Source organism: Ochotona princeps, chromosome 4 (genome assembly GCF_030435755.1).
Source record: "Ochotona princeps isolate mOchPri1 chromosome 4, mOchPri1.hap1, whole genome shotgun sequence".
Taxonomy (NCBI): Eukaryota; Metazoa; Chordata; class Mammalia; order Lagomorpha; family Ochotonidae; genus Ochotona; species Ochotona princeps.
Window position 1 is genome coordinate 57864111 of NC_080835.1, and position 14213 is coordinate 57878323.

Below are 14213 nucleotides of genomic sequence, written 5' to 3' on the forward strand. Positions count from 1 at the left end.
TGCAATTCTTTAGAATATAGAAAATGTAGTTGCTTTAGTTGTTTTCATAAATTTTTAGCTAGAGGAAATACAGGGTGATTTCACTAATATCATAAAGATATATTTTTGATTATTGTTTGATCACTTATGAAGTTGTAGAGCCTGCAGTTGTAGAGGAATGTAATGTTTATAACTTTTTGTCTTAGATCTTCATGTTTTTTCTCTCTTGATGTATTTCTCCCATTTAGTGATAGATAAGTTGTAGAATAAGAATTGTATTAGGAGTGTATTACTGCATAAGATGTGTTGTCTACTGAGAAACTCTTGGTTGCAACGTTGGAATGGATAATGCCTTGTCTAATACTGAAACAATTTGTAGAACTGTCTTTGGAAACACTCACTCATCCATTGTAGAGTTGAAACTTAAATAGAGTAACTTAGCTCATTGCTAACTGCAATTCTTTCCGCTGTTATTACCCTTGCTTTAACAAACTATGTGAGCTTACAGACCTAATGGCCAACTAATGTCAATAACCCTGATCCCCATAGACCAAGGCCCCAGACCTTTTAACTCATACAAGATAGGGGTCTGGTTGACACAGGCGGCGCCTAGGTTATAGTCCAGACCTGAGGAGAGCAGATGAAGACTGACAAGCCAAGATAAGCAAGGAATATGGAATCCTTCCTCAATCATTTCCCAAAAAGTTGTAAATTATGCCCCCCGAAGCTATGTCAATATGCCCCTAAGAAAAAACTTTGTACTGCTTCTGTATAAATAAAGCGGACAGCTTTCTCGCTTTGTCCACTACGATCAAGGAATCCTGGTGGTCCGTCTCCCTTCTTTCTCTCTTCACGCCTCATCCACGCACCCTTCCTGAGTTCCGGACTCAGCTGGAGCTGGTCTCCGGCATTTTATACCCTCTACTCACTCTCTCCCTGACCCTGAAGAAGGGCTTTTAGATCACATCTTCCTGTCTTCTCCTCCGTAGTGTTTGCAACACCTCCCAATTTAGTTTTCTCTCTGAATTCCATTAGTGTCCCATTTACCACATCCTCCTGATCTCCAAGGCAGGCATAAGGCAGAAGGAGGCTGAGTCGGCCACAAGGGCCCTGCCTCCACCTGCTTACAGCTGAAGGAGACATGAGCTGTGAATATGGATGATTCTCTGGTCCACTCAACTCAGGTCAACAAACAGTAACTGAGCCCTGCTTGTGCCAGGCACCAGGGTTCAAAAGCCAGGACCATTTTCAACCTTGGAACCCGCATCCCATATTGGAGTGCTTCATTCAAGCTCCGGCTTCTGTGCTGCCAATCCAGCCTCTTGCTAATATGCTTAGGAAGTCAGCAGAGGCCCAAGGACTTGGACCTGCCACCCACGTGGGAGACCCACGTGGAGACTTTCCAAGGACGTGGAAGACTTGGATTGAGTTCTGGGCTCCTGACCTAGCCCTGACTCTTGAGAGGCACTGGGGGAGTGGACCAGCAGATGGATACTTTCTTTCTCTCTCTTGCTCTCACTATTGTTCTAGCTGTCCCTCTGTTTCATTGCCTTTCAAATAAAGTTAAAATAAATACAGATTTTAAAAACAGGTACAATTTTTTTAGTGGATCATTAGAATGGCCTCACAGGGGTATGGGAGATAAAGGAGATGCAAACATCAAATACTTGGCACAATTGTTCAATCAATATGACCCCATTTCGCCTGTGCCTCTACAGGAACCACTGGAAATCTTTCTGGGATCTCCCCAGAGTACTACCTGTCTACAATGCAGAGCATTGACCTCAGCTTGCAGCTATGTGATCTGCAGGATGACAGCAAGGGCTAGCTTTAGGCTTTGTTCTTTGTTTTCTTCCCCAGAGCATCACATGATACTATGCCTGGTAAGTACTCAACATGTCTTCATTGGACAACTCAAGATATGATTGAATCACAAGTTAAATAAGGTCCAGCCTCTAGCATTTCTCAGCTGGGAGACCTTACCCAAGATAATTCAGTTCTCTGAGCCCCAACTACTGATGTGTAAGATGGAAATAACCACCTACTATGGAATTGTTTCCCACAATTTGCTAAGGCTCTAGAAATCAGGAAGGACCAATTGTAGTGTTGCTTCTGGAGTGAGGTTTTTAAGAGCCGGTATCTTCCCGCTGCTCCCCCTGTGGCAGAGCAGGGTGGCTACAGGGTGCACCTGAAACCTGTCAGAGCTCTCATCAGCCTGGTCCTTGAGTCACTAGGTAGGGCATAGCATGACGAGCAAGGAAGAAACTTCTGCTAAATTCTGGAGGGCATTTACTGCATTGGTGAGCTCAGTAGAACATCTACTACTCCTTTAACGATGCTTGGCAGTACACTGTGCTGCTTCAAGAAGGTTCAAAGGGTGTCTTCAAGGAGGGACTCACTCCCTCTGCCCCAGCTTCTTCCTCTACTTCTGCAGCCTCCTGCATTCTAACCAGCCTCAATTTCCTGTGCATCCCTTTGTGCCACAGCCATTCTATGGCTCAAAACATCGTTCCACCTGACCCACACAATGCAAGAGTTTCCTGCTATTTGGATCACTGCTGTTCTGTACAGCAATATGAAGAAAAGCTTCCCAAGAGCCCTGCTGGCCAAGTGGACCTAGACCCTGGAGTGACAACTTCTCATTTTCAATCATGCCTCTCATCTCTCTCCCACTCAACTCTAGATATAATCACCACACTCCAGGCCCTGCACTCTGGTCTCCTGGACCTTGGAATGGCCCCTGCTGGCCATCACTCAGTCTTGCGGTTCCAGACCTGTACATTGCCAGCGCCCTCAGCACACACCTGCTAGACACCTGTCCTTGTCCGCTTTGCCCTCTTGCTATACTGGCTGCTGGCTCAGTGCCAGTTTTCAGCAGTCTTTGCCTCTGTTAAAGGCCACCTCCACTCTGCCCTCCACTGCCAATGCTGCCCAGTGGCCAAAACCTCTGCCCAAAAGGCATACATCTTTTCAGCTTACAAGATGGCATTTCTCATCAAGACCACAATTTGGCAGCTGAGGGCTGCAAAGCCAAGCAAGACAAGAGACTCACCTGGCTCCATGTCAGCAAGTTTCAAAGAGTCCGCAGCATCCAGGGGCCCTGCAGCCCTTGTGTCAAGGACATCGGGTCCTGAAGGATGAGGCAGGATCCTTTCTGTGGGAGCAGAGAACATAGACCTGAATGAGCGAAGCAGGAAGGTGCTCTAAGCCACCCTCCCAGAGCTCACTCTAACCTTCACTGCAGGCCCACACCAATGGGGCATGGAGCTATTCCCAGCCCTCAGTGGGGGGAAGAGGCAGGTGTGGGCCTAATGTCCCTGCAGGCACCACCCAACACTCCTGCTATACAGCCTGCGCAGGAGGATCACAGATGTCTTCCTCTCTGTTCCATCACTTCTGTGCTATGCAAATGGGGTAATGGCCTTGGCTTGCAATCACTGTCCACTTGGGTGTTTCCTTGAGTGAATCAAATCTCTCCACCTCAAGGACTGGAGCATGGAGCAGAGCAGAACTCGAGTGAGGACCGAAGCACTGACTATGTGTGCTGTGACACAGGGGAGTAGGGCCTGGTGCACAGGTCCGGGCTTAATGACACAGATGGGGGCTGTCCTGTCATGGAGCCATCAGGGAAACAGGCAGGCTCTTGCACTAAACCCTAGCATCCTGCCCCAGGAAACAGGCCAGTCCTTCCAGTAACATACCCTGTGGGGATGACAGAATCACCTGACAGAGGTCCTCTCAACAAGAGTTTTGACCTGATTCTATCGACTACTGCAGCAACTGCCGGCCAAAGATTTTCCCTCTTCGAGCTGCAGTTTCCTTGTCTTCAAGAGGAAGGCTCCGAATGAGGTGACAGTGAGGTCTTTTCTCCTCCCAGTTGCTACGCTAACGAATAAGGTCCACTTCTACCTCTCAGATTAATTTCTTTTTATTGGAGAGTCAGATTTGCAGAAAGAAGGAGAGACAGAGAGAAAGATTTTCCTTCTGCTGGTTCACTCTCCAAGTGGCTGCAAGAGCTGGAGCTGAGCTATCTGAAGCCAGGAGCCTAGAGCTTCTTCTGGGTCTCCCATGGGGGGGAGGGTGTATAGGGGTTGGGTAGCCATCATCAACTGCTTTCCCAGGCTACAAGCAGGGAACTGGAAGGGAAGTGGAGCAGGTGGGATACAAACCAGTGCCCATATGGAATTCTGGCGTATGCAAGGCGAGGACTCTAGCGACTAGGCTACTGTGGTGGGCTTAGAAGCCAATTATATAATTAAAGGTTGGTCAATGAATGTAAGCAGTCCTATCCTGGAGTTAGCACAGTGGCTCAACAGGCCAATCCTCTACTTGCAAGTGCCAGCATTCAATATGGACACCCATTGGCATCCCAACAGCTCCACTTCCTATGCAACTCCCTGTTTATGACCTGAGAAAATAGAAGAGGATGCCCGGAGTCCTTGTGCTCCTGCATCTTTGTAGGAGACCCAGAAGAAACTCCTAGTTTTATAACAGCTCAGCGCTGACCACTATGACCATTTGGAGAGTGAACCAATGGATGGAAGATCTTTCTGTCCTCTCTGTAAATCTGCCTTTAGAATAAAAATGAGTAAAACCTTAAACAAACAAACAAAAAAGTCCTGTCCTGCTCAAGGAAGGGTATGGGGGTGAGGGTGGGGCTCAAAGCTTTCAGATAATGATCTTGGCTTTGAACAGACACCTTCCCAGTCTCAAGGTTCGCGAGCTCTCCTCTGTGCTGTCCTGCTACAAACACCTACATGCCATCAAACGCCATCTTCTACAAAAGACCCAAGAGCTCAAGAAGAAAGTGTAGAAGGATTGACTTTATATATCTGCGATATCTGAAGGGGGCCATCATTTGATAACTTCCCTGAGGACACAATCACCAAGGACACCAAGAAACCCAGCTAGAAGACTTCATTGTCCATTCTAAGATGGATAATTCCCATTCAAAACAAATTTCTCTCAAGTGTGAGGGCTGGCTAGTTTCATTTGCATTTCCTAGGTTTCCCTATGGGTCAACCCAGCTATTCTTACCAAAGAGAAACTCTATGGAAGGGACACAGTTTCTGAGCCAGGGTTGGGGTGGAGTCAGGGGGCAAGGATTCATTCATCCCTTAGTGTAGTTGGTTAAGTTCCCAGCCCCCAGTGTAGAAGGCCTGGGAGCTTAAAATAGAGTTAATCAAAGTCAGGCAGTAAACCAAGTCCTTAGCAATCACTTTATACTCACTGAGATAACTAAGCAGCACAGTGCAGGTAGGACACTCTCTTTAAGCATCTCAAAAGAGCCATAACAGGGACAACATAAGGGCTGTTGTCCCTGTAATTCTATTTACTATGTCTTATTCATTGCAGCCTATGCCCTGGGTCGTAGGGAGTAGGACCTGTCCTGCTGTGCTCTGACAATGTGCACTTCCTCCTGTGTCTGAGCCTGGGATCTCATGGATTTTAGTGCTGGGAGCTGCCAGCTTTGCCTGCTAAGACCTCATAAAACGGCTTGGAAGTTTCCTGCATATAGGAAAACACTGCAAATATTTCTCAAACTCCTTCCTGTGACCAAGCCATGACAGTCCACACAGCCCTGATGGCTCCAGAATAAAGTGGAGGCTTTGGTTTCCAGTCTGCCCCTTTCAGGAAGTGGCACAGCTAGCGTTAACCGTTCTTCGGCCTTCTATTTTGCCAACCACTGAACTCTTTTCTCTTTATTAACTTTCAAGTTCGCATCCCAGAATACCCGCTTTGCCAAAGCAACCTCACTAAGTAGTTATGGACCTGAAAGACTCATGAGTTGCTTAGAAGGTTTTAGGAGAATGTATGAAACTCGCATTTGATTCAGGGGATATTCAGTCAGGAAGGGGCTATGACATTCATTCGTCTCTTACTCGTCTATTCTTACACCTAGCATCAGGTGCTGTGCAAAACACATGAATGACTCAGGAGCAATGTGAGCCTTCAGGAAGCTTGCAAGGAAAATGATGCCTGGTCACTTTGTAAGAGATCAGAGAAAATCTCTCGAGAGGTCAGAGTAAGCTGACAAATCAGAGTGGACTCAGTGTGCCTTGTGTTGTTTGGTCTCAGCCTTGCACCTGGGGCTGTGTGAGACGGGCTGGCCCAGAGACAGAGCAGGGTACTCTGAGGCAGAACAAGATGAGTCCCTGGCTCAGCTTTCTGGAATGTGTGACCTGAGCGGAGGGAAACAGGCAACGTGGGCCTAAATGCCAGACTGGAGAAGTCAGCTACTGGTTAGTGAGTAATAGGGAAGCCTCAAGAATGGAGATGTGCCATCCCCGACGAAGTGCTATAGGAAAAACGAAGTTGACGAGCCATGTGTGATATCAACTGCAAGAGCAGGTGCCTGGGGCAGGAAGCTCCTAATTGTATGTCCAGCACCGGGCAGGCTGTCAGGCATTTCCATCTCATCTAAGCTTCCAGACAACTGCAGGAGGCAGCCATCCTGCCTTGCAGGTGAGCAAAGGGGGCCACAGACAAGTCAGGAAGCCAGGGAGATGAAAGTGTACCTTGTTCTTCTCTTGAGCTGGATCCCAAACAGTGTCCACCATGGCAACAGGAGCAATGGCGTCAGAAATCCAGGGGACATTTTTTTGGGCACTCAGGAATCCATCAATACAGTAAGTCTCTGCTGGCAGCTGACTTCACAGTGTGGTGGGGGGCAGAGGGGATTGCCCTGAGGTCTTGGCCACACTCAGAACTCAGCACCACACCTGCAATCCTGGAGGGGGGACTCCTGCATCACTCACACCAAGACGCCTGCTATTAAAATGTGTTTTTGAGGGGAAGAAAAGACGTCTTCATTCTAAACATGGGATAGAGTGACAGTTGTGCTGTTTACCTGATAATTGAGGAAGCCCAAGGCAGTGGCCAGTGCAGGGGGTCTGGAAGCAAATGCACTGTGTTGAACACACTGCCTGAGTCACCAGCTCTGTGGCCTTGGGAAAACCACTGAGCTTGCTTCCTTATTCTTAGAGTGGACTGGACACAGTGGACAGGAACCCAAGTGAGGACCCAAGCATACACATCATCATGCAGGACAGGCTCCTCTTAGGTCAAGATTCTGGGCCTTGCTTTCTTGGGAGGCAGGATAGGGGAGTTTCTCTCCACCTCGCAGTAACCAATTACACAAAAGGGAAAAATACTCAAACGCTAGCAAGTCATTCATACCTATGACCTAGCCCTGATGACCTGCACTTGAGAATTGCTTGTCCTCATGACTTTTTCTACAACCAATCAGGGCACCCCTTGGAGATATGAATCTTGAATCATCAGCACTGCTTCTCAGCCATATTTTGAAACCCAAACAGCCCACTGCATCCACAGTTTTTTAGGGATTTCGTGTGCCCAGCTTAGTTTGAAGAGTGACTTTAAGCAAAGCCTTCGGAGAAATACTCAATCCTCAGAAAACCATCTCATTATCATGTAAATCTTTAGCACAAAATACTTCACCTTGTTACTGTGCTAAGTGCTTTGCTTTCTAATCCAAGCCAATTATAGGTGCCAGCATATTCGATAACATCTTAATAATGGCCAATCCTCCAAGGTCTGAGGACTGAACCTAGCCAGGTTGAGAGACTGGAGATACAACAGGTTCTCATGGTTGGGTGTGATGGAGGCACAGAAATGAAGTATCAAAGCTGGACTCAAACCAGCTCTGGTGTAGTTGGGAGAACCCAGACCAGTACCTGGGGTGGGAATGAATGCTTGGTAAAGGTTAACTCCCTTGCTTTCCCCTGACAACAGAGAAAAGCCCAGCCAGGCAACTCATGGCAAGTGAACAGGCAGAGAAGATTCACCACATTCCTGAGTTCATTTGCAATATGGATTTTGTAAGCCTTTTTCCCTGAGGACTGGAGGAAGCAGGTTATTTCATTTTAATTATGGCAGCTGCAGCTGCTGCTGGTGGACTCAAAGACCAATTTTCAGATTAGAGAGAAAACCACACACACATACACAGCCACACAAACTCACCAGGAGCCTCTACTTCACACACAGATCGGCACTTCCTTCACAAAGCCCCCACCACAAGGCAAAGATGCCCAGATGTCTTGCTTGAAACAGAGCCCTAACCTAGCCTGCTTCTCCTGGTTCACCTTCTCTCTCCCTTGGTGTTCAAAAACAGCTCCTGAACCCCACAGTGCACTGCAGAACGCTGTGCACATTGTTAAGGCACAACAATGGGAAATTAAAAGGCAGCAGATGGTTTTGTGCAACCTGTTCTGGATTTTCAAAAGGCAGTCCCCATTCATGAAGGCATAGAAGGCTTTTTATTATTATTTTCGCAGCTTTTTGGTGGGGTGGAGGCAGCCTGCTGTGACATGTTATGGTGAGAATGTACCCATTTCTCCTGGGCAGGGAAGCTTGACCAGAGCACATTCGCATCTTCTGGTATGAAGCTTGTGTGTCTCTCCTGAGAGTCTTTTCTGTGGACAGGACACACATGTGACTTTCAGTGTCAGCCACAGCGAGCTATGATACTCGACTCCATGGTAGGTATGCTGCTGAGATGTGAATCACGTGTACCTTTGCCTTGGCAACGGTCAGGAATCCATCCTATAAGAAGGTGGGGTGGGTACAACAGTGTACAACTGCCTGAGAGCCAGAGGGAAGATCACGGGCTCTCACCAGAAGGGTGTGTGTTTATGAAAAGTGTGTGGATGCTGCCCACAGGAATAGCCTTGCAGGAAGCTCTGTCAGGGGAAGAACTCATCCTCCAGTAGCCCCTAGGACACAAAAGCAACCTGATAATGCCCCCTGGTACCTCTGAAGCTTTTAAATCACTTTTAGCTAAGCAATGTCCACCCATATGGGTGCTGGTTCAAGTCTTGTTTGAACTTCCAATCAAGCTCCCTGCTGTTGTGCCTTAGAAATCAGTGGAAGATGAAAACTGTCCTTGAACCCTTGCACATGGGAAGCTCAGATGAAGTCTTCAGCCTAACCCAGGCCCTGCCATTGTGGCCATCGGGGACGTGAGCCAGCAGTTGGAAGATTCTCTCTCTCTCTCTCTCTGACTTTCAAATCAATAAATCTTTTTTTTTTTTCAATAAGCCCTTTGAACACCATCAACAATTCTGCAAGGTGAAAGTGCAGGAAAACCCCTATCAACCTTGCTCGCCTACTGTCAGAGCCATTCCAGGCTCTCGGCCGTTGCATGGCTGTGTCCTCAGCCTGTAGGGCCTCCCTTCTTTCTGTGGCCACTAGACTCTCTTCTAGCCACCCTCAGGAGTTAGCACAGAAACTGTCATGTTAACAAAGCCACATCTGCTGTCCCAGCACAGCCAACACTCCCATGTACCAACAGCTATGAGCCCCATGTGTGGACTCTACCACAAACACCCCAGGAGATACAGCCACCACTCTTGTGCCATGCTTCTCGGTTCTTCCGTTGCTTCCTCCAGGGTCACCAGGGTAGGGGAAACCTGAAGACAAGCAGTGTGTATGAAGGGAAAATATTATGTGAAGGCTCATAGGCCCAGAAGGAGCCAGGACGAGGGACCTGGAGTGATCCTTCTGTGCCTGAGAGGGACATGGCCCTGCTATTCTGCAGGCAGCGAGAGACTAGCCCGCAGGCCAGAAGTGCAGACCGAGTCCCAACAAGTGGGAAGGCAAGTCTCAACACAGCTGAGACCCCCTTCACAGTTCCACACATCAGCCTTGGCTCTGGCTGGCTGCATGTTGGACTGCTTCTTGGGTTCTATGAGACAGCAGCAAGTGCTTCTTCTTTGGGTACAATGGTTGGGGGGTTTCTGGCACTTTGAACCAACAATACTAACAAACACGACTAAGAATATGTGATTACTATCATTGCCATTGAGATTAACAAGGGCTCCAAGCAATGCCGAGTGTCCCAGACTGAGAACTGATGACCCAGCCAGCTGCCAAAGCTGTCTAAACATGTCCTGGGAAGGGCAGGGGCCCCTCCTGCCTGGCTCGCTCAGCCTTTCTTTGTATACAGTGGAATCGTGCTGGTGTTGTCTTTAATCCAGTAGCAGCCAATAGACTTTGAAAAGTTTTTCCTTTGCCTTTCTTCCTGATCCAAGCACAACTGCAGACTTGGCCCCTTTGAAATGCTCCAAAACAAAACCAGAAAGTCCCGCCCCAATCCTTCATCACGCTGTATGTTATTGTCTTGGCTGTACAAACTTAGGGACCTTTGCTTCTCTCGCCCTGTTCCCTGGATTTTTCCATTCTACAGCCACTTCTGTCCCAGGCTCCCACACAGGCAGCGATGACTTGCAGCAAGCCCAGGAGACGGAAGGCAAGCTCCAAGAAAGGCAGATTCTGACAGACAAACCATCTGAGGCAGAGCTGAAGGCCACTGAGGAGATCTGCCACTCCTCTGGAATGACTCCTGAAGGTCCTGGCTGGAATGGTCGGGGATGCGGTATGGGAGATGGGCATGGTTTTGTGCAGAAGAAAATAATTGTTCCAGCTAGATTTGAGTCTGGGGTGCTGCCACTGTTTAATGAGCAGCAGAACCATTGCAGTGTGAAGACTCTATAAAATAGAGTTCCTCTCTAAAGGACAATAGATAGCAATTATCCCATGGGCAAGGTGCGGTGACTACTGGTATAACAAGAGTCCACTGCCTTCACTCAGAGTAATAGATGACCGGGGGTTCGCCTCATGTGTTCTATCAGGAGATGGTACAGCACAAGATCCTTTATCAAGCTGCCAGCTATCTGGACCAGGGGATTAGAAAAGAGCATGTATTTTCTGGCATGGGTAGAGGCCAACCTGCCCTTGTACCAAAGGGGAGGGCTGCAGTGGGAAGACAGACAGGACACAGTGTCTGTCATTTGCCTATCTGCTCCTGGATCCATTCCCCACACTGCCTTGCTTTGTTCTCTTTTCTCAGGGGACTACACTTCTTAGGCTGTCTTGCTTTCTGGCTTCTGGGCAGCTCTGGCTAATGAAAAACCCCAGTTGAAGACTGGAAGTGAGAAGAAAACAGACAATAGCTCTTGCAGTGCACACACACACTCTACGCCTTAGGCTCTGAGAGACCGCTTGTATGATGGTTCTAGCTCCTGCTGGGTTGGCTCAGTTTCTGGATCGGAGCCATCGCCTGCCATTGCTATCCCTCCAGCTTCTGTATGCTGGTGGCTCCCAGTTGCTGCTTATCTCTAGGCTGCCTCAACTAGCTGTGTAGCTTCTTAGCTGCTTCCACAGCTGTGCAGTCAGTTCTCTATAAGAAATCCTGTGAAAAGACCTGAAGTGATTTCTTTTGTCTGCTTGGACTCTACATGATAAAGGTGCTGAGAAGGAACTGGCAGGTGTGATGCATAAAACCTCTCTGTACTTGGGTGAGGAAACTGAAGGCACTTCAGCATTGACCACTGCAGTTGAGGCCAAGAGGAAATAAGAGGCAGATGGGACACTCAAGGAGGCATCCAGGAGGGTGGGGTGGCAGCCCTGGATGGAACAGGGTGGAGACACATAGGCAGGTTGCTGGCTTTGTTGTATGTGAGTCTCTTCAGCTTGGATGTGATTTGCTTGGTGTCATTTGCTAAACTGATATGAGAAAGGCCAGTCATGAATGCAATGAATGCTGTCCAGTTTAGTAGTGAAACTTGGGGATCCTTGGGCATGTTACGGTGTCTGGAGTCATTACAAGGGAGCCTGGAGTTGAAGCAAAGCGAGACAGGCCACAAGGGCATCTCTCAGCAGATCTGGAAGACACTACGTGTCTGTGGAATGTGGTTTGCTTGGGTCCAGTGTATATGTGACATCCATAGCTATAAAAGGCTAACACGGAACCTTCCGAATTCGGAGGGGAGTAGAGAAAGCCATCCTTCATCGAAAGAGGTTGGGAGCGGGAATACCATGGGAGAACATCGTAGTGAGTGCTGAGAGACAGGGCTTCCTTTGTTGGCAAAGAAAAACTTGGAGGTGAAAAATAGGCTCTATAAACAGATGGATACAAGCTGGGGCTGAGACAGAGACAAAGCAACCAAAAAGCCCAACAGAGGTGAAAGGACAAAGACTTGCAAGCTCTCCACTTGAGAAGCCCCTAGGGGGAGGGAGAGCAAGTTCAACAGCAGAGGTCAACTTCCCACAGTCAGGGCAGGGCATCTGGATGTCATGCAAATTTGCTTTCTGCTTCTGCTCAGGCCCTTGTTACAGGTGGCCTTTTATTGACTGGCCCAAGCGTCCCCAATCAATGTCCCCCACAGGAACTGAAAAGACCACCAGTCGTGGAACAGGGCTGTTAATGAACTGCCACAAGCCTCACCTCCTTGGAAACCTGTCCCTGTTCTCAAGAGAGGAAACCAGATTCTAGTGTCAGCCTCAGCATCCCATGCAGCCCCCAAGTCCACACATGGCCACCCACATGGTTGCACGTGCTGCTTCCATCTCAGTGAGGCAGAAAATATGTGCTGGGAGACAAACAGGGATGGGAAAGTAAGTTCTTTCCAGAGATGGGAAAACCAAGGAAATCTGGGGGCTGTAAATGTTTCCCCACAAATTTGCCCCCACCTGTTTTTGCTAGAACATGTCTCATACTTTCATAATAAAATATTTAGAATAGTGGCAGGTGTGTTTGGCCTATCATCTTAACTATCGGTTAAGATGCCTGGGTCCTGTGTCAAGGTAGCTGGGTGGGATCCCTGGCTATGCTCCTGACTCCACATTTTCTGCTAATATGGCCCCAAAAAGCAGCAGTAATGGCTCAAGTAGTTGGGGTGCTATCATCCATATGAGGAATTGGGATGGAGCCCCTGGCCCCCCATTCCTAGCTTTCATCCAGCCCAGCCCTGGCTATGTGTGCATTTGGGGAAGGAACCAGCAGATAGGAGAACTTGCTTTTTTTCTCCTTCCTCTCTCTCGCTCCCTCTCAAATAAAAATTAAAACAAGTTTTTAGAGCATGTAGATATTTATAAAAAAAAAAAAACTATGAGAACAGACAGTCCAGATTCCCCCTATACCTTGCACCCATTATCAACAATATTAATACCTGGTACTAGGATAGTTCTTTTGTTACAATTAGTGAACCAACACTGACATGTGACTATTCGCTACATCAAGGACTACTCAGGTCTCCTGGGATTTTTACTAATGCCTTTGTAAGTTCCAGGACCTGTGCAGGTCACCTCATTATGCGTGGCTGTCACGTGAGTGTGTGCTTCCTCTTGGGTGCAGCAATTTCTCAGACTGTCCTTGCTTTTGGAAAACCTGTCAATTTGGGGGCATGACTGGAAGGTTATGTAGCATGCTTCACTGTTAGAATTAGTGTAATGGCTTTTTCACTGAAACTACGATAAAATAGAGTCACAGACTGCTGAGAGGAAGAATCTTTGTTTTCTGCCATTTGTCAGTTATCACAACAATGACTATATCCCTACTGGGGCTTGGGCCAATGACACAGGCAAAAAGCTGTGGAGGACACATTCTGGAGTGACCAAAGAATCATTACAGGTACTGGGATGCTACTCCCCTGGGACACCACAGAGCCTAGGCATTCTGGCTACAACCAATCTCTCCAGTATCAGTTCTTGTACCTTCCTTTCCTGTACTTTCCCAAGCCTGCTCATACCGTCAGTGTCTTTATTCCTATGCACTGACCCTTTGCATCAATATCCCTTTATCTCCCTGCAAGTTCCAATTAGAGGTGAGGGCATGGGGTGCATAAAACTCTTCTCTGAGGAAACACTTGAAGCAAAATGCCTAAGGAGTACTGTATCTTCCTGAACATCCCCAGCCACCCTTAGATCCAGGAGCAGCTGCAGTTATGTGGTTCTTCCCTAGATCACTGCTTGTCCTGCCTGCCAGGATGGAAACCTCATGATGTTGGTCTGTTATGTGTATGGTTCTATGAGACAGTACTGGCATACAGTAAGGTACTCAGTATTTGCGAAATGAATGAATGAGTGAATGAATGAATGAATGAATGAAAGGGAAGTTAAGGAGCCATTCACACACTGGTTATAGCTATTTGGCTATGTCTTCTATTTATTCAGGTAGACTACAAAATTTGGGGGGAAAATCAAGTCCTGTCTACTGGTAAAAGGCTTAGCAGTGAAGCTGGCATGTAAGCCAGGCCCCAGGACCACATCAGGACATAACACTCAGCACTAGCCATGGCACCTACTGTCAGGATCCCAGTCTCTCTGCACAACCATCTCTGGGTGTCTGGAAAGCATGCACATTGCATTATGCAAGGCCTTCCCTGGAAACACAGCCCAAGCAATGAGCTCCCCCTGCTTTCTGGACATGGATT

At 47.9% G+C, this 14213-nt stretch overlaps 1 protein-coding gene across 1 annotated transcript in view; it reads right to left on the bottom strand.

The window, feature by feature from the left end:
• TENM4 (teneurin transmembrane protein 4) overlaps positions 1-14213 on the bottom strand; it is a 686631-nt gene that overhangs the window by 464965 nt on the left and 207453 nt on the right. The window contains 1 exon segment of the mRNA XM_004589844.2: positions 3032-3133. The gene's annotated coding sequence lies outside the window, so the exon portion shown is untranslated.